Source organism: Phallusia mammillata, chromosome 4 (genome assembly GCF_965637545.1).
Source record: "Phallusia mammillata chromosome 4, kaPhaMamm4.hap1.1, whole genome shotgun sequence".
Lineage (NCBI taxonomy): Eukaryota > Metazoa > Chordata > Ascidiacea > Phlebobranchia > Ascidiidae > Phallusia > Phallusia mammillata.
The window spans coordinates 6690996-6710238 of record NC_137255.1 but is presented as its reverse complement, the minus strand read 5'-3'; the positions used below and the strand labels follow the sequence as shown (position 1 = coordinate 6710238).

Below are 19243 nucleotides of genomic sequence, written 5' to 3'. Positions count from 1 at the left end.
GGTGTGTGAAACATTTTTACTTTTAAATTTTGAAAAAGAACGCCGAAACAATTGTTCGTTAACGCTATTTAAAAGTCATTTCCTTGTTACATTCTAACATAATAAAAAATAGCAATAATAATAAAAGATTTAACTTCTGGAGTGAGCGGTTTAAAGTCAATTCTTGACATTAAAATTTATTTTTTGTCTTTTCGTGTTACATTGTTTTTTGTAAATCATTTTATTGTCACTATTGTGCCACTAGCGCAAACATTTAATTAATAATCCCCTCGCAAAATATATCGGTTTCGGAGCAAATAACTTTGGAAGGGACCGCACGTGTTTTAAATTCCATAACTTGCTTCCTAAAGCGCCATTTTCAAAATTCGAAAAACGCTCAAAATGCGCCAAACCGCAGAGTTACACGACCGGCTCCAAACAACGTAGATAGTGTTAGTCAACACGGCATGGTAACGATGTGCATCCTGTAAGCATTCGGAAGTGTTTACCCCCACACGGACTGGATTCCGTGCCCGCAACGGTGTAAAGTGCATACCAAGTTAGCTCTCGACAGGAAACAAGTGGATTTAAGGAAAGCTACGTTGCAATTTCTGGCATATCTTGAACTTTGACCTGTATGTCTGATCGGTTTCCACTTACTGACACATTTTTCCCGCCGTTTACCGAGAGCGTTTTCGGATCCGAGCACGGAGTGTCGAACGAGATTAGGTCCACGTAAAGTGGTTTGAAGTTTTGGTGCAAACTTTAAAATAAAAGCGAATTGAAAACATAATTTCCAGTGGAAACTAATAATTTTTTGTTTTTAATCCAATGCGGCTATAAGGCACCTTGTTCCTTTTCATCTAAAAGTATGTTTCGTTTGATAATAAAACGTAGTGAACAGCCTATTGTATTCATTTGCGGTGTTTATTACGATTTCTTACTTTCCGCTCATGACATTGCTCAAGAATTTTACGTAAATAAAATTAATGATGAAAAATAAGTTGTGTCTCAATTTGTGTTTTTGATTTTAGCAACTCCAATAATTTGTTATTCTAAGTTTCCAAAAAAACGTAGACGATTGTTTTGGTTAAGGTAATTTTTGTTAAACCCCAAGGTGATCCTCTGAAGTCATTGAATTTAAGAGACATTTTTTGTGGAGCTTTACTTTCTAAAGAGACAAAGTTTTTTTTTCCACCATGCACAAAAATAGTTGTTTGGTAAAAACAACTTTAATGACCCGAAGCGCCCACTGCAGACCTGTTTTACTTCGACATTTTTTTGCCAATGCGAAAACATTGGATCAATTGATTCGGCACAAGCTGTGCCCTTTGTGGGTCAACGGGGTGGACAGGCTAAATCAGATTAGATTTGTTTTGTCAGGCAACAGTCAAAACTCACCAGTAATTAATGCCCTTAACCTTCGCTTTAACATCGTTTCGAGTACTCTCCACAAGAAGCCTGTCCATTTTGAAGGTGACCTGTCAAAACAATGCCAATTAGCTATGACCGCTACGATAACTTGGAAGTCATTTGTCAAAATGGACCAAGCGGGTGTCTATGACATATTAGCCGGGCCCCGATGCTATCAATCAGCAATCTTATAAGTGAAGGGCAGCAGGTGAAAAATGCACGCAAAGTCACCAAAACACACGTGCAAGAAGCCTAGTTAAGCTCCAAAAAACCTTGCTTGCCTCATTAAATAACGCAATAGGATTTCCAGCGCTGACGGCTTATCCCATAACCAAAGTCAAAGGGCAGTAACATTGGGTCACAGGAAAGCGCCAAGGTGGACGTCCAGGGGTCATTGGAGGTCACTGACCCTTGGAAAGGTGACACTTGGCCGTTTGGGAGGTGGCGTTTTAAGACGGTCAGAAATTTAACTGGAAGTGGTCAGTCAAGTCCGGAAAGGGGATGCAAAGTTGGGTAAATAAGGCGGCTAAGGTCCAGAAGTTGTGTTCTCGCATTACGGGTGCCGCGACTGGGTGTAATTACACAGTGGATACAAAGCCTTTCATGCGGCGTACCAAGGTGCCAAAACGCGCCCGCCAATGTAATGACACTACTTTGTCGTACAAAGTGCCCACTTAGGTTATGCGCAGCGCCAGTCAATAGGAGTGGTAAGCAGATACCAGGAGGTGTGGAAGGCGTGATTGTTCACTGCTATTGTGACAATTTTTCCGGCACTTGTCCCGACCAAACGTTTCCCTTGCACCGATGGCAGGGTCGTTGTCATTAGGTCAACGAGATTTTAATCAAAATTTTATCGCCGATTTAAGTGCTTAAGAACCGCATTCTTTGCACACCTAGAAAAAGTTTCTTTTTCAAGCACACCATACGACAAAAAGATGTTTGCTGGCTTAATTGAAATCTTTCTTACAAATTTCATTCCTGAAACTTGCAACAGTTAAACACTAGAAATTCTATGAAACAAAATGTTTACTTTTTTGTATTGGTCTGATTTCCATTTCCAGCACATTATCCTGCACAAACAATCGCAGATGACCGAGATGTGTTTTTCGGATCTAACCCATCCTTATAAATCCATTTCTTCTCACAATGTCACACAAAACAGCAATAGTCTGATTGTTAAAGCTTCACGCCAGAGTCGCAACTAAATAGGCCGTGAATTTCGCCTATTTGTCGACTTTAAACTTGCCAATCACCCAAACGCCTGTGCCTTCCGCCATTTTGTTTACCAACGCTTCAGCTGTTAAAAGCAACAAGCGACTTTTGTTGATGCAACAATGCAGCAAAGTGGGCGCCAAAACTGCTGGTCTTTTGTGTCTTTGATTGTTGAATACAGTTGCTTTAGCTGTTAAATTTTCTCCTTTTGAACGTGTTTTATTAAGTATTCGCTCTATTGCAACTGTCGTGCTCTTTTTAATAGGTCACTGCAATGTCTAGAGGTGCTTCCGACAAGCCCTTGACTTAAGACTACTGTTGTGAAGTTTTGATAAAACCTTGGTTTAAAAACAGCCTTTTTGCAGGTAAGTTGACATTTTATTTGCAGAAGTAGTTTTAAAATAGTAACGTTTGAAACTTCATACCGAATACCCACGCTGTTTTTGCACTTTTTTGTGTTGTTTGTAACCTAGGAAACTATGAAACATAAACGTATTATTTTGGAAAGTTTACAAATGTAATCTATTTGTAAATAGTAGAATTAACTAAAGAAACACAACCTAATTCTTGTTGTTTCTTGTTTCATTTTTTTTGTAGTGACTGTGTACATAAGTATGTTTGGGTTTCTACATTTCAAATTCCATTTAAATAATATCTAGGCAACATGTCACCCTCACAAGAGTACACACAATGCTGTTTTGAACCACAGGCTTGTGAGATTACGAGACGATGTATTTTGACAAAATGTGGCAGCTTGTACAAACTGCTTATCTAACTTGAAGAAACATTGATGTCTTCATGTCGAGTATCATGTCCGGCACATATGTTCACCCTGATAAAGGTTCAAGGCACCTGTGCAGATAAGTTAGCCCTAAATATCCGGAGTCAACTTGTATCTCCAGGATACTGTAGGGCAACTTACATAAGCCAGCATAGCCATCAGCGAGAAAAGTACACGCTATAATGCGAGTGGTCGTTTGATGACTGGTTTATCAAATCGCATTTATCACCCGGTAACAGCTTATGCGATATTACTACACAGTAGGTCATTGATGTACATCAAAGGGGTTAGGACTTCCGGACCTTTATTGCTAACACAGCGCTGGTTAACAGAGTCAACAAAATTATAAAGAAAATGACATGAAACTTTGCGAGTTTATTCTTTGAAAACCTAATGTACTGTACCAGATTTAAAAGCGACAACGGGAAATGTGCAACCCCTTGGTTATAATTTATGCCGCTGTCCTGGTTAAAAGGGTGCCTGGTGACAACATACATTTGTTATTACCGGGTCGGTGTGCTGATCAAAGAGCGCAACGCGACAGCGGCGCTGCCAAATGATTTTTCTTCCAACTGTTGCCTGGCAAAACATTTACGTTTGCTTCGCGGGGCAAACGCGTTTTTAATAATGCCGTAATTTACGACCCGACCTTTATAGTTTCTGCGGGTCCCCAGCGCCTAAGTACATTGCCTGGCAACAAACCTGTTCAACAATTCTGTAATTGCGATTCAAATCTTATATTAAAACTCCCAATTAATGTTTTGTCTCTGGCTTAGAATTGCCTGGATTGATGGGAGAAGCGTATTTAGATAACTAAACCTTTGGTTCGTGCATTTAAAAAAACGATTTTCACATGCTTTAATATCCATTTTTAGCCGAATTTCTTACATTAGCTGTTAGTTAATGTGTCATGAGGTAGACTTATACAACCAAAATGACTGATCAGGAATGTCACAGATCCAACGTTTGTGCTGTAAAACTTTACAGTATTGTTAAATTAACTCTTTTAGTGTGATTCGTTTATGTAGCGAGACCAGGAGCAATTCCTTTCGCTCTATCAGTGGGCCCTAACGTTGAATACCGCTTTAGTAACAGGTGTCTTTTCATTCGTTGTCGCATTGAGCGCCCACAAAACCAGAATAACGAGAAATATATGATCAACATACGCCCAGAGCGAACGACCAAGATCAAAGCAAGACGGAGTTGTTCTAAGCTATTGCAAACACCATGTCCAAAGTCTCGTAAAGACATTGTCCAAATAGTACTGAGTCTTCGATTGTGCGCCTGTCGTGGGGCTTTGGCAAACATTTAATTAGCCATTACTGCGACAAAGGTTCATTGCCGCTTTTTTATCTTCTGCCGCCGGATTAACGGTTATTTTAGCGAGCACGCCAGTTCCTAAGGCAAACACTACTTCAAAACAGTACAGCAGTCGGAGGCTTTATATTTATGTGTTTGCAGAGGCACGACAGGTTCGAAATTTACGCGATTTCGTGCGACGAAGTGGCGACTAGCTTAAGATTCATCATTGTTGGTTTGCTTACTCAGTTTAGGTCGCGCGAAAGATCAAAGTACAAAGCGACATTAAGAAGATGAGTTTTATTTTTTCAAGTAGCACAACCGACATACGAATACAAATATATGCGCGACGCCTCTGCCAGACAAATCAATAGACTTGTAATGTTTGTTCAATTGTCAAAAACGTTAAGATATATCGAGCCCTTTATTATTACGCTTCCCCTTTTAAAATCAAATAAATTCAAGGTGCAAGTCGTAATATACACTTAGGCATCTATAGCGAACAACAAGTAAAGCCACAATTCATGTTGGTTTTAAACGCAACAACTCCCTAGAAAAATGGTATCTTGGAATATTTGTCTCGGGTAAATCAGACGCTGGATTTTTGGATAACGACAACGTGACACACACACCATTTCATGTTGTAGTGTTGTACTGAGGTTTTAATTAGGGCCGTTGTAAATTTTTACCTTAAAAATCGACCGAGAGATTACCGTTAGAAAAAAGGTAGAAAGAGGAATGTCTGCTGAAGTGTTTTTAAAAATGTTACTAAGCATTTTTTTCAAACGGAAGTCTTAAGCATGACTCAGCACTGCCTTATAGGAATGTTTGTCAACTTATTATTACCAGATAATTCGCCCTGGCGGTTAGATGCTACATATAAACGAGGAATGTCTGCTGAAGTGTTTTTAAAAATGTTACTAAGCATTTTTTCAAACGGAAGTCTTAAGCATGACTCAGCACTGCCTTATACGAATGTTTGTCAACTTGTTATTACCAGATAATTCGCCCTGGCGGTTAGATGCTACATATAAACGTTAGCGAAACAAGCCCTAGGACAAGTTTACGCGTTCGTACTGAGCTTGTCTGTTTGACGCCTAAATCCCTTATACAAGTTTACCAACAGTTTGAGACCGGAAAAACTACTTTTTTACATAGTTAACAGATGTTATCGCCACAGGTGGTTATTTGGTTCTTTACATTCTCAATGAGAGCCTTGTGTGAAAACTTAAAAAGGACATTTTTGCCACGCGTTATAGATTGGACTTCTGGATTCCCATATATGTGAGTTAGGGACAGCTTTTGTGTGTGCCATTGCATTTTTGATTGGTATTGAATCTGCTTTTTTAAACACTCGTCAGTGCCAAGGTTAAACATAGTTTAACCATATTGTTTCACATGAACCCCTGAGGACATTGTAGTCTTTAAATGATTGAGAGCACAAACATCACTGTCAGCTTTTTCCATGTACATTTCAAATAAACATTTTTATCAAACCACACTTCATTCATAACTCAAGTGTTCTTCAAAAAATATGACCCAACATTACGAACAAACGAAAAGACACACAAAAACATTGCATCGCGTGTGGCCCTTTTCCATTTCCAGCAACTGAAATCCAGCCACCAAGAATCCTTTAATTCGCCTTTCCCATGCTCGTGGCTTACGAAAATTGACACATCCGAGTCTTAGGGCAAACCGAAAATTGCTGCCTCCCTTCTAGCACAGATTTGTAGCGCTCACGCGACAAAATAGTAAACTCACATGATCATCGATTTGGTGCAAAACGGCAATGAACCCCGGGTGCCGTTTATAGGCTTTAGGGGCCTGTTTCCCACGGCCCCGGACACCCTGGGCGAGCTGGCCCGATAAATTGTTGGTTTAGTCGGGAACCAGCGGTTTTGTGTCAGCGTTTGAGTTTGATGGTATTTTGTCACGCGAAAATGACTGGTTTTGCGTCATATCGCTGAATATAGATAAGCCGGAACAGGCTTTAATGAGGCCGTTACAAATTGTATGACGTGGGCGTATTTGTAAAGTAATCACCATTTTGCAAGTTTGTTTTTCACGGGACGTCTGTAACATTTGGTGGAATGTGTACATTATTTCTGCAGCCAACTTTGAATTTTAAAAAGTATATTTTAAAGTCAAAATGGACATTGAAAAGTGTAATGTGCCATTTTAAAACCAAGACCTTCCTTTAAACCTTTATGTAAAAGTAAAAATACTAACTTATATCGTATTTAGGACAACCGACCACAAGTTTTTTTAATGTAAAACTACACAACCTGCGAAAACGTACTCAACATGACTGCAAAAAAAGTTATATAAATAATAGAAAAAAAAAACTTGTGGTCGAGTGTCCGTATCAAAAATGTTTGAAAATGCAAAAATAGCTAATCATATATAAAGCGTCGTTTGTCAAGCATATGGAACACAAGGTTTTTCGATTAAAACTGTCGACTGGTTAAACAGTGAATTGCGTTTAATCATTTACAAAGACAATTATGGTGTTTATGCAATCGCTCCATCATTTGTCCTAAAGTCACAACATAAATTGATTCATGGCCCTGCGAGAATTTGACATCACAAATTTGTAATCATTGGGAATTTAAATTTGCATCTCTAATTATAAATGCCCTTAGCTAAACCCATTCGTCAATTACAGCGCCTGTCGTTCTCTTTATACACCGTGTAATTGAACCAACAAAGTACCCAATCTGTATTTAGGTCTACAAATTACAACACATTGTACACAATCAATAAACATCAGGCATCATTTTTCGTTGAATGACTTTTTTCACTGATCTTGCCTACCAATGTCAACCCGTTTCGCAATGATAAAATTAGGCAAGATTTGTTAAAATAATAATAAACATATATCTTAGCCTAAAGGTTAATAGTCATGCTATAGTACTCGTATGTGGCAACGTGCATGGTTGCTTGTAATGCCATTTTTTGATTGTCTAAATCTGAATAAAGTTTGAAGTTAGTAAATTGTTGCAGATGTAATTCGACCTGCCGTATATTCAAGTATTTTTTCTCTTTGTTTTGGGCAAACCATAATACGGAACGTTTCTGAACAAGATTATACACACAAAGCAATCAAACATACATGCTTGGTGACACAAAGCTTTGTTATGAATGTGGAGTAGCCTATAGGTTCGCTAAAATACATTTCACAGACTTAACGGGTGGTTGCGTTTTATTTGTCCTTCCAACCCCAAAGACTGGTCACTGGCTTTATTAGTTACGCATTAGGACGTTCATTATCCTTTGCTATGAGAGAACGATAAATCGGTTTGCTCCGATGCCTGGCGAATCGATTAATGACAGAGGGTTTTAAACATAGCTCTAAGGAATTCAGTTGACTTTTTAAGCGATTTTAGGAAAATGGACCATGTTATCGTTCTAAATTTGGCAATTTTGTAAGTTAAAATGTCAGGGACAAAAATAGAAGTTTTTACTACTAATTGTAAATTCGTACGTTTGCACAGAAACAGAAAACCATCCAGTCACTCCTGTTTTAAAAGAGGGACTTATAACCCTTAAACTCACTTACACATCTCGCCTGATCAGAAGTCAAAAGAGTTTTACTGACAACTATCCGACGATTAAATGGGTTTTGTTTGCGTGCAGGGACCAGCCCAAAATCTCGACCCAGCGTGTTTGGCCATTGTGACTTCATAATGGGGTAGTTTGTTTTCAGCGATCGGTTTATCTTACTCGTTTATTGGCACAGGTGCGCGATTGGCGATACCGTTTCCGACATTGACATTCCGCGGTCAGATTTCGCGACAAAAACCTGTCCAAATTTGTTTAAACCGTAACTGATTTGGCGAGCAGTGTCCCCCAATCGTTTTTCGAAGTGTTTTTTTTTTCTGATGTTTGGCCATAACTTACAAAATTGGCACTGCTTCTACGACAGTTGCTAAATAATTTGTTTGTTCGCGGACAATGTCGTAATTTAAATCTTGCCAGAGTACACTTACAGTTGGCTGACTAAAACCGTTACCTTCCGTATTTTGTGTAGTGGATACTGTAAACAGAAAAATATATAACCTATGAGAGAAAGATGCTAATAACAAACTACCAAACACGTTTTAAGATTGCAGACATTTCAAATCAATGCAATAAATTTTACAGGATTCTTATTACAGAAGCTCCAGTCAAATGGAAACCATGACGTGTAGTTCGTGTTTTATACCAACGACTATTGTGGAAAAACGACGATATGAAATTACATAGTATAGAAACCAATAGCATATGTAGTTAATGACATGATCTGGCCAAAATTGAAACACAGCTAATGGGAATCCCGAAGATTCCCAAATCACGCTTCATAAATCTAATCATTCAGCCCCAGTCAAAGTATCTGTCAACAATTGAGCATTCCGTTGTCGTCGTTCCAGGCGATTTATCATTGAATACTCGTGTCAATTAGGCACGCGGCATTTTCACAGCTCACCATGTGAACGCCCCATCGAGGTGCACTGTTACTTGGACACAGGTGTGCGCGTTTTCAGTGTCCTACCTTTCCCATGCCGTCGGATGAAAGGCCGTGTAGCCATCAACCCGGTCTTTTGTTTGAACGGACGAGTTTACTTAGCTAAAGATAACACTCTCAGTTCTGCTGCTACAGCCGTTTAAGCGCTGTTCGGACCATTACTGACGATTAAGAGCCTGTTTGAGTATTCGCCAATAACAAAAGCCGACATCAAAAGACCGATAATGGGTCTGTTTAGCGTGTTACGGTAAGGCTTAAAACAAGCAATGGTTGTGCTTGGGCAACGGCTCGAGGGGGCAAGGTGGATTGATCTGGTATAAGTTTTGATAAGAATCCCAAGCACTTTTGTGGTTAAAGTTCGTTTTTAAACACTGAAATAGACTTCTTGTTGTCTAATGTTGGCCTAATATAGTTCGGGTAACATGATTAACCTTAAGCTGTAGTGAATGCTTTACGTGGGTAAAACTTTATGAGATATCGTTGACACCAAAGCGTCAAAAGTGCTTGACAATAAATTGGTACGTTGTACTAGAGAAGGCCCATATGGACACAATGAGCAATATTCCGTCGGATAACATATGCTCATGCCGTTATCAATGATATGAAATCGGGCGTGTGAATTTATTATCATAAATATTAACAAAACACTGTCTCCTGTTGCAAATTGAAAATAACATACAAAAAAGTTTAAAACTCAATGCTTTTCAAAAGTTGAAAACGCAAACGTTGGCCAAAAGAACTCAAGGCCAAAGATTTTATGGGTCCCTTTTACCTATTAAAATCACTTTTGTTTACTACAACCGAAGGATGCTATGTATGACATCAGCGCGAGAGAGGTGTTGTGACGCGACAATGAGCCGCGCGCTGACTTCACGCATCATCGACTTTTACCCACCCGTGAAAAGGGGGCAACTTTCGCTTGAAGCGAATCACTATCATATCCATTGCACGCCGCTGTTTTGCGATTTGACCTTGCCCAGCATTCAAGGTCACACGCGTTTACCCTACTTGTGCTGTAATTTCCGTTCCCACGGCTAGTCTTGAATGTTTTTTGCTTGGAGGAGTTGTTGACGGGGCCCGTACAGGTCAAAACGTCTTTCATGTTGCGGCGAAAATAAAATACCAAGGATATTTTTTGTCTCCTTGTTTTTTTAGGTTATTTTTTCTATGGGATTCACTGTGTCGGGTTTTCAACGGACTTTGTAATACAAGAACTGAAGTTTAAGCGCTGTTATATGAAACTGTTTTTGAACCCTACGCCGTTTCAAATACGACCACACAATGCTCTCACCGATTCTTGATTCCAAAACAGATAAAAAATGTAAAAAAGTCAAAATGTTTAACACACGTAATTTTTGTGTGGGTAGAAACAAAACGTTAATTGCGATGGAAGTAGCCTAATTAACAAAAAATGTAAAAACCTATTGTCAACAGATTTTAGTACATGAAATAAATAAAAAGTTTAATGTACGTCTTTAAAAGTATGATATAAAACCCTAAAGCGTCAAATGGTAAAATTATCACAGCTAGTTGCTATGTGAAAAACGCTTTTTAAAACTGCGCGAACTACAAAATGTTACTTTGGACTCTTTTAACTCCCATTCGACATGAGCTTAATAGGGTTGATGACATTTCAACTGTAAAACTCAATCGTCAACCATTTGCTGTTGGGCCATCAACGTTTCAAGTATTGTCACGTTGCAGTACTTTAACGTCGCCATTGCGTGACTACCAGCAACAAAAAACATGTTGGCTTCAAATCGCGAAGACATTTTACTTGACAAACCACGAAAACAGATATGGCGGCTGTGATTAAATGTGTAAGTTTCAAGCGTTTAACGTTATGTTACTTTCATCAAAACCATGATATCATCAGACGTCATAAGTTACAATATTTTTTTTATCAAATGTAAGTTTTCAGACCAATTTATCCCCAAAATCAAATTTGTGTTTGGCAAAGCAAGGGTAACTATAATAAATCCATTTTTTTGGATTTGGGGTTTCAAGTTTAATATCAAACGTTCTAAAATCGTCAATTTGTGTTTGTTGTGATTGCTAAGCGAGGCGTGTATTTGATAACAGCGGGGTATAAAATTCCAAGCATCAATCAAGCGTGGGGTCATGGCAATTTAAAGTTAGGTTTGCTTCGAAATCGACGTACAATAAATTGAGTTATTTCACGTAATTTTCTCCATAGACTACAAATTTATAATCATTTGGAAGTTTGATATTTTTGGCTTCGCTGAGCTTCTATAGGTTGCTAAACAAGCCAAAAACGCATTTAAATTACATTTGTAGCGCATGAGCTAACAAAAACCACATCATACAGTTTGATAATTTGTAATATGATGTTACTCTAACGTAATGCAATGCTAAAGGTATTCAATCGTTAAAAAATGTTACTCAGAATTACACACAAAATCCATAAATTTATTCAGACAACGTTTAAAGCAAAGGCATTACTCATAGTACACATAACAAATTCTTATTTCCGAAACACTTTAAACAGTTACAGGTAATGTACACTGTACAACATATTCTAAATCATCATGTACGTACCTCATAAATCAACGACATCCAATTTCCGTCAAAGCAGGCAGAGCTAGTGGTTTTTCATTCCTTCCATCATTCATCAAGCCTTGCCAAGTTCGCCATTGACGGCAGGTGTCAATAAAATCTGGACCATTTGGTTCCAGCCAGGCCAGATGGGCTGCAGGATCCAGTCTAGGCGCTTGCCACTTGCTAAGCGCACCTGCGACGGCAAAAAAAGACACTTGATTCGGGGGCTTGATATTTACGAAACTTGATATCATACCAGTCGGCTGGAATCACTCAATTAAGCTCACCAAATTCCGAGACAGCGACCGGATTTATAGTACAGGCTGCGGGTTCTCTTATGGGTTTGAATGTGTTGTAGCCCAGATGGGTTACTTTTAAAGATGCTCTTACAGTACTATTTTGATCAAATTCAAATTTTTTTTATGTGTTTTTAAAGTTAAGCGTTTATGTTAATCAAGCCACCAAAGGTAGGCCTATAACGTACGAGCTTCTCCAAGCAATTTTTAATCTCAATTTTCGTTATGTGAATGAATTTTCTATTGCAAAACCACAAGTGCAGTATCGATTTTGTTTCAACTTTTGAGCTATGTTCCATCGTTGTCTGTGCTTTAGTGCAAATCAGTATATATTTTTGGTTTGGTCTACAAAGGGAATGCTGGTCATTAAATTTCGAACATGAACAGTCAGTTTGAATGTTTTATTGTAAAAATCCGTAAGCCTAGCTCTTTTCGCTACTTTGAGCTGTTTTAACTTTAATCATACGTCGAATCTAGTAACAGTACGTTTACCTCAGTTACTTCGGCATCTCAACGCTTTGCGCTCCGGTGACGCAGCGCAAACAACAGCCAAAATTCACACCAACCAGTTGTTATGGCCAAAACAACACCAACAACAATAATGAGAGGCAATATTTAGACAGCGGACTGATAGGGAAACGGCTCACTAAGCCCAGGTGCAAATACCTTGGCTTTCTCATACCGCTCGTAAACCTTCGCCATGTTCAGAGCTTGAACGTACGCCCATCATTTGGTCGACATTTTGTACTCGTGATGCATTGACCGAATGTTTTGTGTGTCTACCAAGATGGCGGCATTTTGAGAGGCACAGGTGGGTGCTTTACAGGAAGGGGGCACTCTCAGGAGATAAATGTTTATTACAAAGGGAGTAGGGGAGTGCTTTATTACTTGGGACCAGCTGTCGACCCATCGTAGCCAAATGAACCACTTCAGACATTCGGAGTGGTGGTTACATTTATCCTATTCCGATTTAACAGTCTGTCATTGCTAGACAAGATAATTCGTTTACAGTAGAAACAGCTAAAACCTTGCGGGAAGTCGACGCATTGGTTGATATTACCTTGGTAGTAACGTAAAACATTATTACGGCACAGTATTCAGCACACAACTACATTTGGTTTTAAACCAACAATGTTCTTGTCCTTAAGCCTAACACTTAGTTTCCAACATCAGTTTTTATTTATGAATCTTTGTGACACTACAACCTTTTGCCACTATTTTTGTTAAGATTTTGTTTTTTAGGTAATACTTAGGCCTCTAAACACAACGAGTATCAGTTATGTAGCTTTCAAACCTATTCAGTTTTTCAACTTTTTGTATTCACGGCACTACACCAAATATGCCAATATTTGCGGATTTAGTCCTAGTTTTGTAAATCAGGTGTAAGCATGTACACTTTTGCGTGAACATTAATGGGTGTAACAACTTACCATTAGCTATCGCACAATGTTTCAAATAAGTAAAAAAAAATTACTACAGAGGTGTACAATTTGGCAACAAGGACTTTATTTAATCTATCAAAACAACTTTGTTTGTGGGGCCTAATTTTGATTTTACGTTTTCAGTAAACAATAAAACGGAAAGACAGTCCTTTATAGTCACACCAAACCGAAGTTCTAAGTATACCGGGACGCTTGCCAACCTTTGGAACGATATAAATAGAGACAGTGAGCCTTAATATCAAAACAGACGTAAGATTTTCACCTGGGACGCACTGAGTGAGTATGTTGTCACAACCAAAGTGGTTTTAGGGAATTTCGGCTGGTTTAATTTAAGCCTTTGCTTCCAAAACACAATAACGTCACCTTTGGCTTGCCGTGTGTAAATTCACGGGCTCCTTCAAAGTTATCAAAAACAGCAAGCCCTCTCTGTTGTCCATACAAGAATGGCATGACGCCATCGCTGAGCTCATAACAGCTTGAGATTTTGCTTTTCTTGTCTTTGGCTTTTCTCTCAAAGTGGATTTCTGTGTTTCCAAAAAAAATCTGTAACAAACACACAAAAAAAATAATTTAGAAAAAAGTTAATTTTGATGCAATAACTTTTAAGTGTACACTTTTTGTATTTAATGTAGTTAAGATTAATGACAACAGTCTAAAGATAAGAAATGTCGCCCTGCAAAATCCTTGCAATTTTAATCACCAAGCCTTATGCCTTACACTTCAAACACTACAACGATATATGCTTTGGCAAATAAAATCTAACACAAAAAAATCATGCAAAAATCATATATAGAGATTACAATTTTTAAATGGAAAATAATTTAAGGCCATTACTTTGTTACAAAACCTAATCATCCTTTTCCGGCCATATCCTTAAATTAAGTCTCCCAGAATATCGAAATCCCTCGAAACCCGCTCACATCAATCAAAAATCGACTCCATCCAAAATAGCAACTCCAGACGCATTTGAAGCCATGCGCCAACTACAAAAATCATCTCCATGTTGACGACACGCAAACGTCACTGCTCCAAGTCAACCCCCAGTCATGGTTTATGCCCATGTTTCACCCATGTTTGTTTTTAGCCTCCGACCGGATCATGGGTTATAAAACTCGCATGACCAACTATTAAGAATCCAGCCTCGCGTGCGCCGACGTTGGGCCCAAGAGCGTTCCCTGGCGCCGACGGTTCCGCTGGGCGTGCCCGGCGTCCGAATCCTGCGTTGGCACCAGACCGGGGCCGCGGTTACGCCGATGTTATTTCCAGATTTAATGGCGAATGTTGAGTAAAACGGAAATGTTTTGTTGGTCGAACGGTGAAACGCATAATAGTAGTTGAAAAGTTAGACAGGGCTTGGTAAACGTGTACACTTTATTTTAACCCAGGAAAGTTGTATTTTCGAACAAATATGGATTTTTGTCCTTCTTTGATTGATTTAGAGAACAGTTTAGACAGTGTTTAAATTAAGTTCAAAAAGAGTTTATTGGCAAAGTATATCAACTTTATTAGAATATGATGCCACATACCCGCCTTATGTGCGAATCGCTGTATTAAACCGCAATACAAATTATTTATGATGCGTATCCAAATAAAAAAATGGGCACTTTTTGATCATTGCCAAAGGATATTACGCAAACGACCTTTCTCAACAAACAACGCAAAATCACCCTAATGTATTTGTACAGAAATTTCTTGGTCGTAGAACAGCTCTAATGTTCTGTTTGTCCGAATATGGTCCGAAGTCTTGATATAACGTCATGTATTTTTCAACTATTCATCACCGTAATTTATAAACATCATTCGTTGCAATTCCTGTGGTACAGAACCTCTTGTGTTCCCGAAATACATAGATATAGCCTCACTGCGTAATCGTGTTGACAACATCGCAAACACATTTGAAGTGATTTCACAAGCATTTCGAAGCTGTTTTGTCGCAACCACTAAGCCTCCTGGGTGGAAAACAAATTGTCACAACACGGAAACATTAGTTTTCACACTGAGTAACTGGAATTGCCCAATATTTGCTCATGATTGCGCAAAGTTGATCTGCAACCTTGCAAAAGTTTGTTACACACTTTTCAAAATGTTGGAACGAGTTAAGGCGGACATTTTATTTTTTCACCGCTAATTTTATGCGAATAATTTTTGGGGTGATTTTTGGTCCTAGACCTTTTCTTTGTTACAAAAATGTTTGTTTACAAAGATTTTATAACACGACTTGATAAAATGATAAAGAAAAATAGTTTAAATCAGTTTCATGATTAGGTTTTAACTTCACTGTGTGAAACTGAAGGTTGATTCGTTCCATTTATTTGTATTACCGTTGAGAATAAACGAAGCCCTAAAGCCGCCTGAGTATAGAGCCTTATATCGAAATTGGAAAATAATAGCCGTTACAACATAAATTTCCACAAATAAAATTTTAGGATACACGAAAAATTTCCATTAATTTGTGACGTCATCATTCTGAACATTGGTAGACAACAAAACAACGCTTACATTGTCATAAGCTTGACCCGTGCGTGAAATTATGTCATCCCTTATACAACCACACCGCCAAGGCGTAAGCTCGTTGATGGGCTCAGATCTAACCAATCACGCAGCAAAGATGAAGCAACTAGCGCGCCTTTCTGCTAAGCGCATTAAACACACATGTTGACACGTGATCTGGAAGCCGCGCTTTGAACGAACGTTGACAAGCGTCGAGCGTACTTCACTAATCTATGCCGCAATATTATCGTTACCTTGTGCCGGTTGCTTTGATCCCTAATCTATTGACAAGTTGTCGTGGCACTGGTAAACCAATCGTCATCTCCTGTTTAAGGGTTGATACAAGGCGTTCAAGTAGCAAGAGAGATATCACTGGGGCTTGATTTGCGATTAGAAAGTTCCTCGGGTAAGTTTGATGCCCAACTTTTTTGATCAACTTAGGAACAAAGGTTTTTATCGCAAAAATGGTAACAAAGTGCCAACAGAATGGGTCTGGAAATGACTTTGCGTTCTTTAATTGTTACAAAGAACATAGAACCAATACCCCAAGAAAAATCGAAACAATGTATTTACTCGACCTAATAACTGAACACAACTAAGACACAGATGAAAACATTTTCGAAACAATGTATTTAATCGACCTAATGACTGAAAACTACAAAGACACAAACAAAGTTACCCCCACAGTAAAGACATTTTAGTACATAAAGCCGTTTCCACCATTTCTAATCAGCATACACATCAAACTTTTAAATCTATATCTAAAAACACCCTCACATTCATCCAACAATAAACTGCCTAGTTACGAATCCTCCAATGCATAAGAGTTTTATTTTAAATTCAATACACGCCTTCGCTACTGGATTCAAATTCACGCTAATGTATTCAGGTGGCTTACAACGGAGCGTGCTTTTTAGAGACTATTAAGATACAAGCAAATCGGTGTTCGCGGCAGCACCTTGAACGACGTTAGGAAGCATACGACACGACCGGGAAATTTGCACACCTGTAAGTCTGATAGCGCAACAAGAGGATGCGGTAAATGTACGAGTTGGATTTTTAAGGTTGAGGGTAAGGGTTCGAATCCCATGCCGACCAAATAATCAGAAAAAAACCAAGTAGATTATTCTGCGAAAAGTATAGTCCACAGTGACACTCTAACCTTGTGTGTCGTGCAGGAGTCTTTTGCTACTGTAAATGCGAGTGAGGTCTATTTACAGTTAAAATACCGAGATAAATTTGGTGATTTGGGCAATTATAATTAGTACCATTTAGGACAATTTCATTATCCCGAGAGTACAAAAATGAAAGATATTTGAATCACAAGTGTAATTGCCAGCAAGGGCCCGGCAAATAAATTTCACAAAACAACAACTTAAAAAAGTCTATTTGACGGATGTTTTTTCAACAATGACCAAGACATCAAGTTAAAGTTTTTTTACCATGTCTTAAATTTTGCAAAAGCTTTACCAAATGTTGACTTGAATATACACAAGAATACCATATGGTTATTTCTGCATCATTTTAAAGCGACAAAACAACAGTTGGAACAAAAAATATTCCGAAACAAAATGATTGGAAAATATGGTAACAGTTTACTATACCAATCAAAAACTCTCAATTTTATTGAGAAACTAGGACACCAAAAGCAGTGGGAAAAGGCTTAAAACACAATGTCCAATGTTCAATTCCAAGCGCGCCGTATGGGTAATAAGTTGCCGTTACAAGCCATTGAACAGTTGTTTCGCATATTAGCGCTGTGTAACGATGTTTCATGGCAAACAACGCCAGTCGAAGCGTTGAGCGTCAAATCAGCCATAAATTGTCATTCCCTTTCTCGCAAACTCTCTCCGCAAAAGCCCGAAGTCGAAGCTCCGAAAAGCAAACCCGACATTAGCGTTAGACGGCTCCGCGAGTCGGGTTTTTCAAAGTAAGATGGCCGCGTCGCGCCAGGCTAAACTGTGGACGTTTTGAGGCGTTAAAGTATACGTTTTTTTCTAAACATATTTAGTTGCAAAGTCTCAATATCATTTTTGGTTTGTATCATTAGAAGACTTACTAAATAGACGTTAAAATTGAAACCTTAAAGGGTCATACAATTGCGCATATTTATACTCTTGAAATAATCCATATTGGCCCTTGTTACATTTTGGACATCACCGTATTCAAGTCCTTGATAAGACGAAAGGAAAGCGTCAGATGTACTGACTGATCAGACAAGTCTACAAGGCATGCGACAGTTAGATCTCAAACAGGCCATTATCACCTTAGCAGTCAACTGAAGTCGGACCAATTAAGCAAGTTAGGTTAGTGATAGGCGCAACGCACTTTCATTTGTCGCTTATCACTATTTGCATTCGATCCCTTGTAATGATAACTTTGTGGCGCGCCTACCAAAGTCGTACACAGGCCTATGTCGTTTGTTCTGCCGCTGTAAGGCTGGAATCTGGGCTTTGGAAGTCCGCGGCAAAAAAATAGCTCGGACTAGTTAAATAGTGCGAGCCAGTAACATTTCTCCATCAGTTGAATTTCAACAATGGTTGAACACCAGCAAGTACAATAAAGTGGGTGTAAAACCTAATAGCAACTGAAGGTTATAAGTGTAAAAGAAAATAATTCATTTGGTTAGAGACAGGCAATAATGTGGCGATGTAAAGAATTATTTAGGATACTTTGTAACTATTACTTGCAGCCCTCCGATGGAGCTGAGTTACAAGGTTTCCAATTTTAAGCGAAACGGTTTGGAAAGAATTACGCGTACTGTATTATTTGAGAAGATAAATTAGGTTACAATTGGCACAAGACTAGACTGAGAGCGAAAACAAAATGTCTCAGTTCATTAAATTTGTTTGGTATTGTACTCAATGATGTTAAACGGCAAACGCATATGGTTAGCTTAAAACTTGTGGCAGTAAACAAACAGATTTGAAATATTTAACACAATTCAAGGATTAACCCTAAGAGGCGAATTTGTTTCTATTTTACGCTTGTCGAACAAAACGATAGAGTGAGCGGCCATTTTGAAACTGATCGCTGTGTTTTGTAAACAAGGCATCTCGCGTTGGTAGGAAGTCTCGGCGTAACTTCAGAGCTGTCGATATCAGTTAGTAGTTTTCGCGCTTGATTTAGATTGCGTGACATTAGGACCAGGTTTAGATTGTAGTGCGGTTTGAATTCGACTTGAGTAGAGCGCTATGGCGTGTGTGAAGATTTGCGATACATTTTAGAAGTGGTTTAGCTCACAAAACTTGAATAGTGAAAGGTT

The 19243-nt window shown here is 38.7% G+C and overlaps 1 long non-coding RNA gene across 1 annotated transcript in view; it reads right to left on the bottom strand.

The window, feature by feature from the left end:
• LOC145225380 (uncharacterized) overlaps positions 1-19243 on the bottom strand; it is a 39591-nt gene that overhangs the window by 5697 nt on the left and 14651 nt on the right. Inside the window, exons 2-4 of the long non-coding RNA XR_013859877.1 lie at positions 13852-14031; positions 11751-11943; positions 1381-1460 (exon numbers count right to left, since the gene is read on the bottom strand). This is a non-coding gene — a long non-coding RNA (uncharacterized LOC145225380). The remainder of the gene's footprint in view (positions 1-1380; positions 1461-11750; positions 11944-13851; positions 14032-19243) is intronic.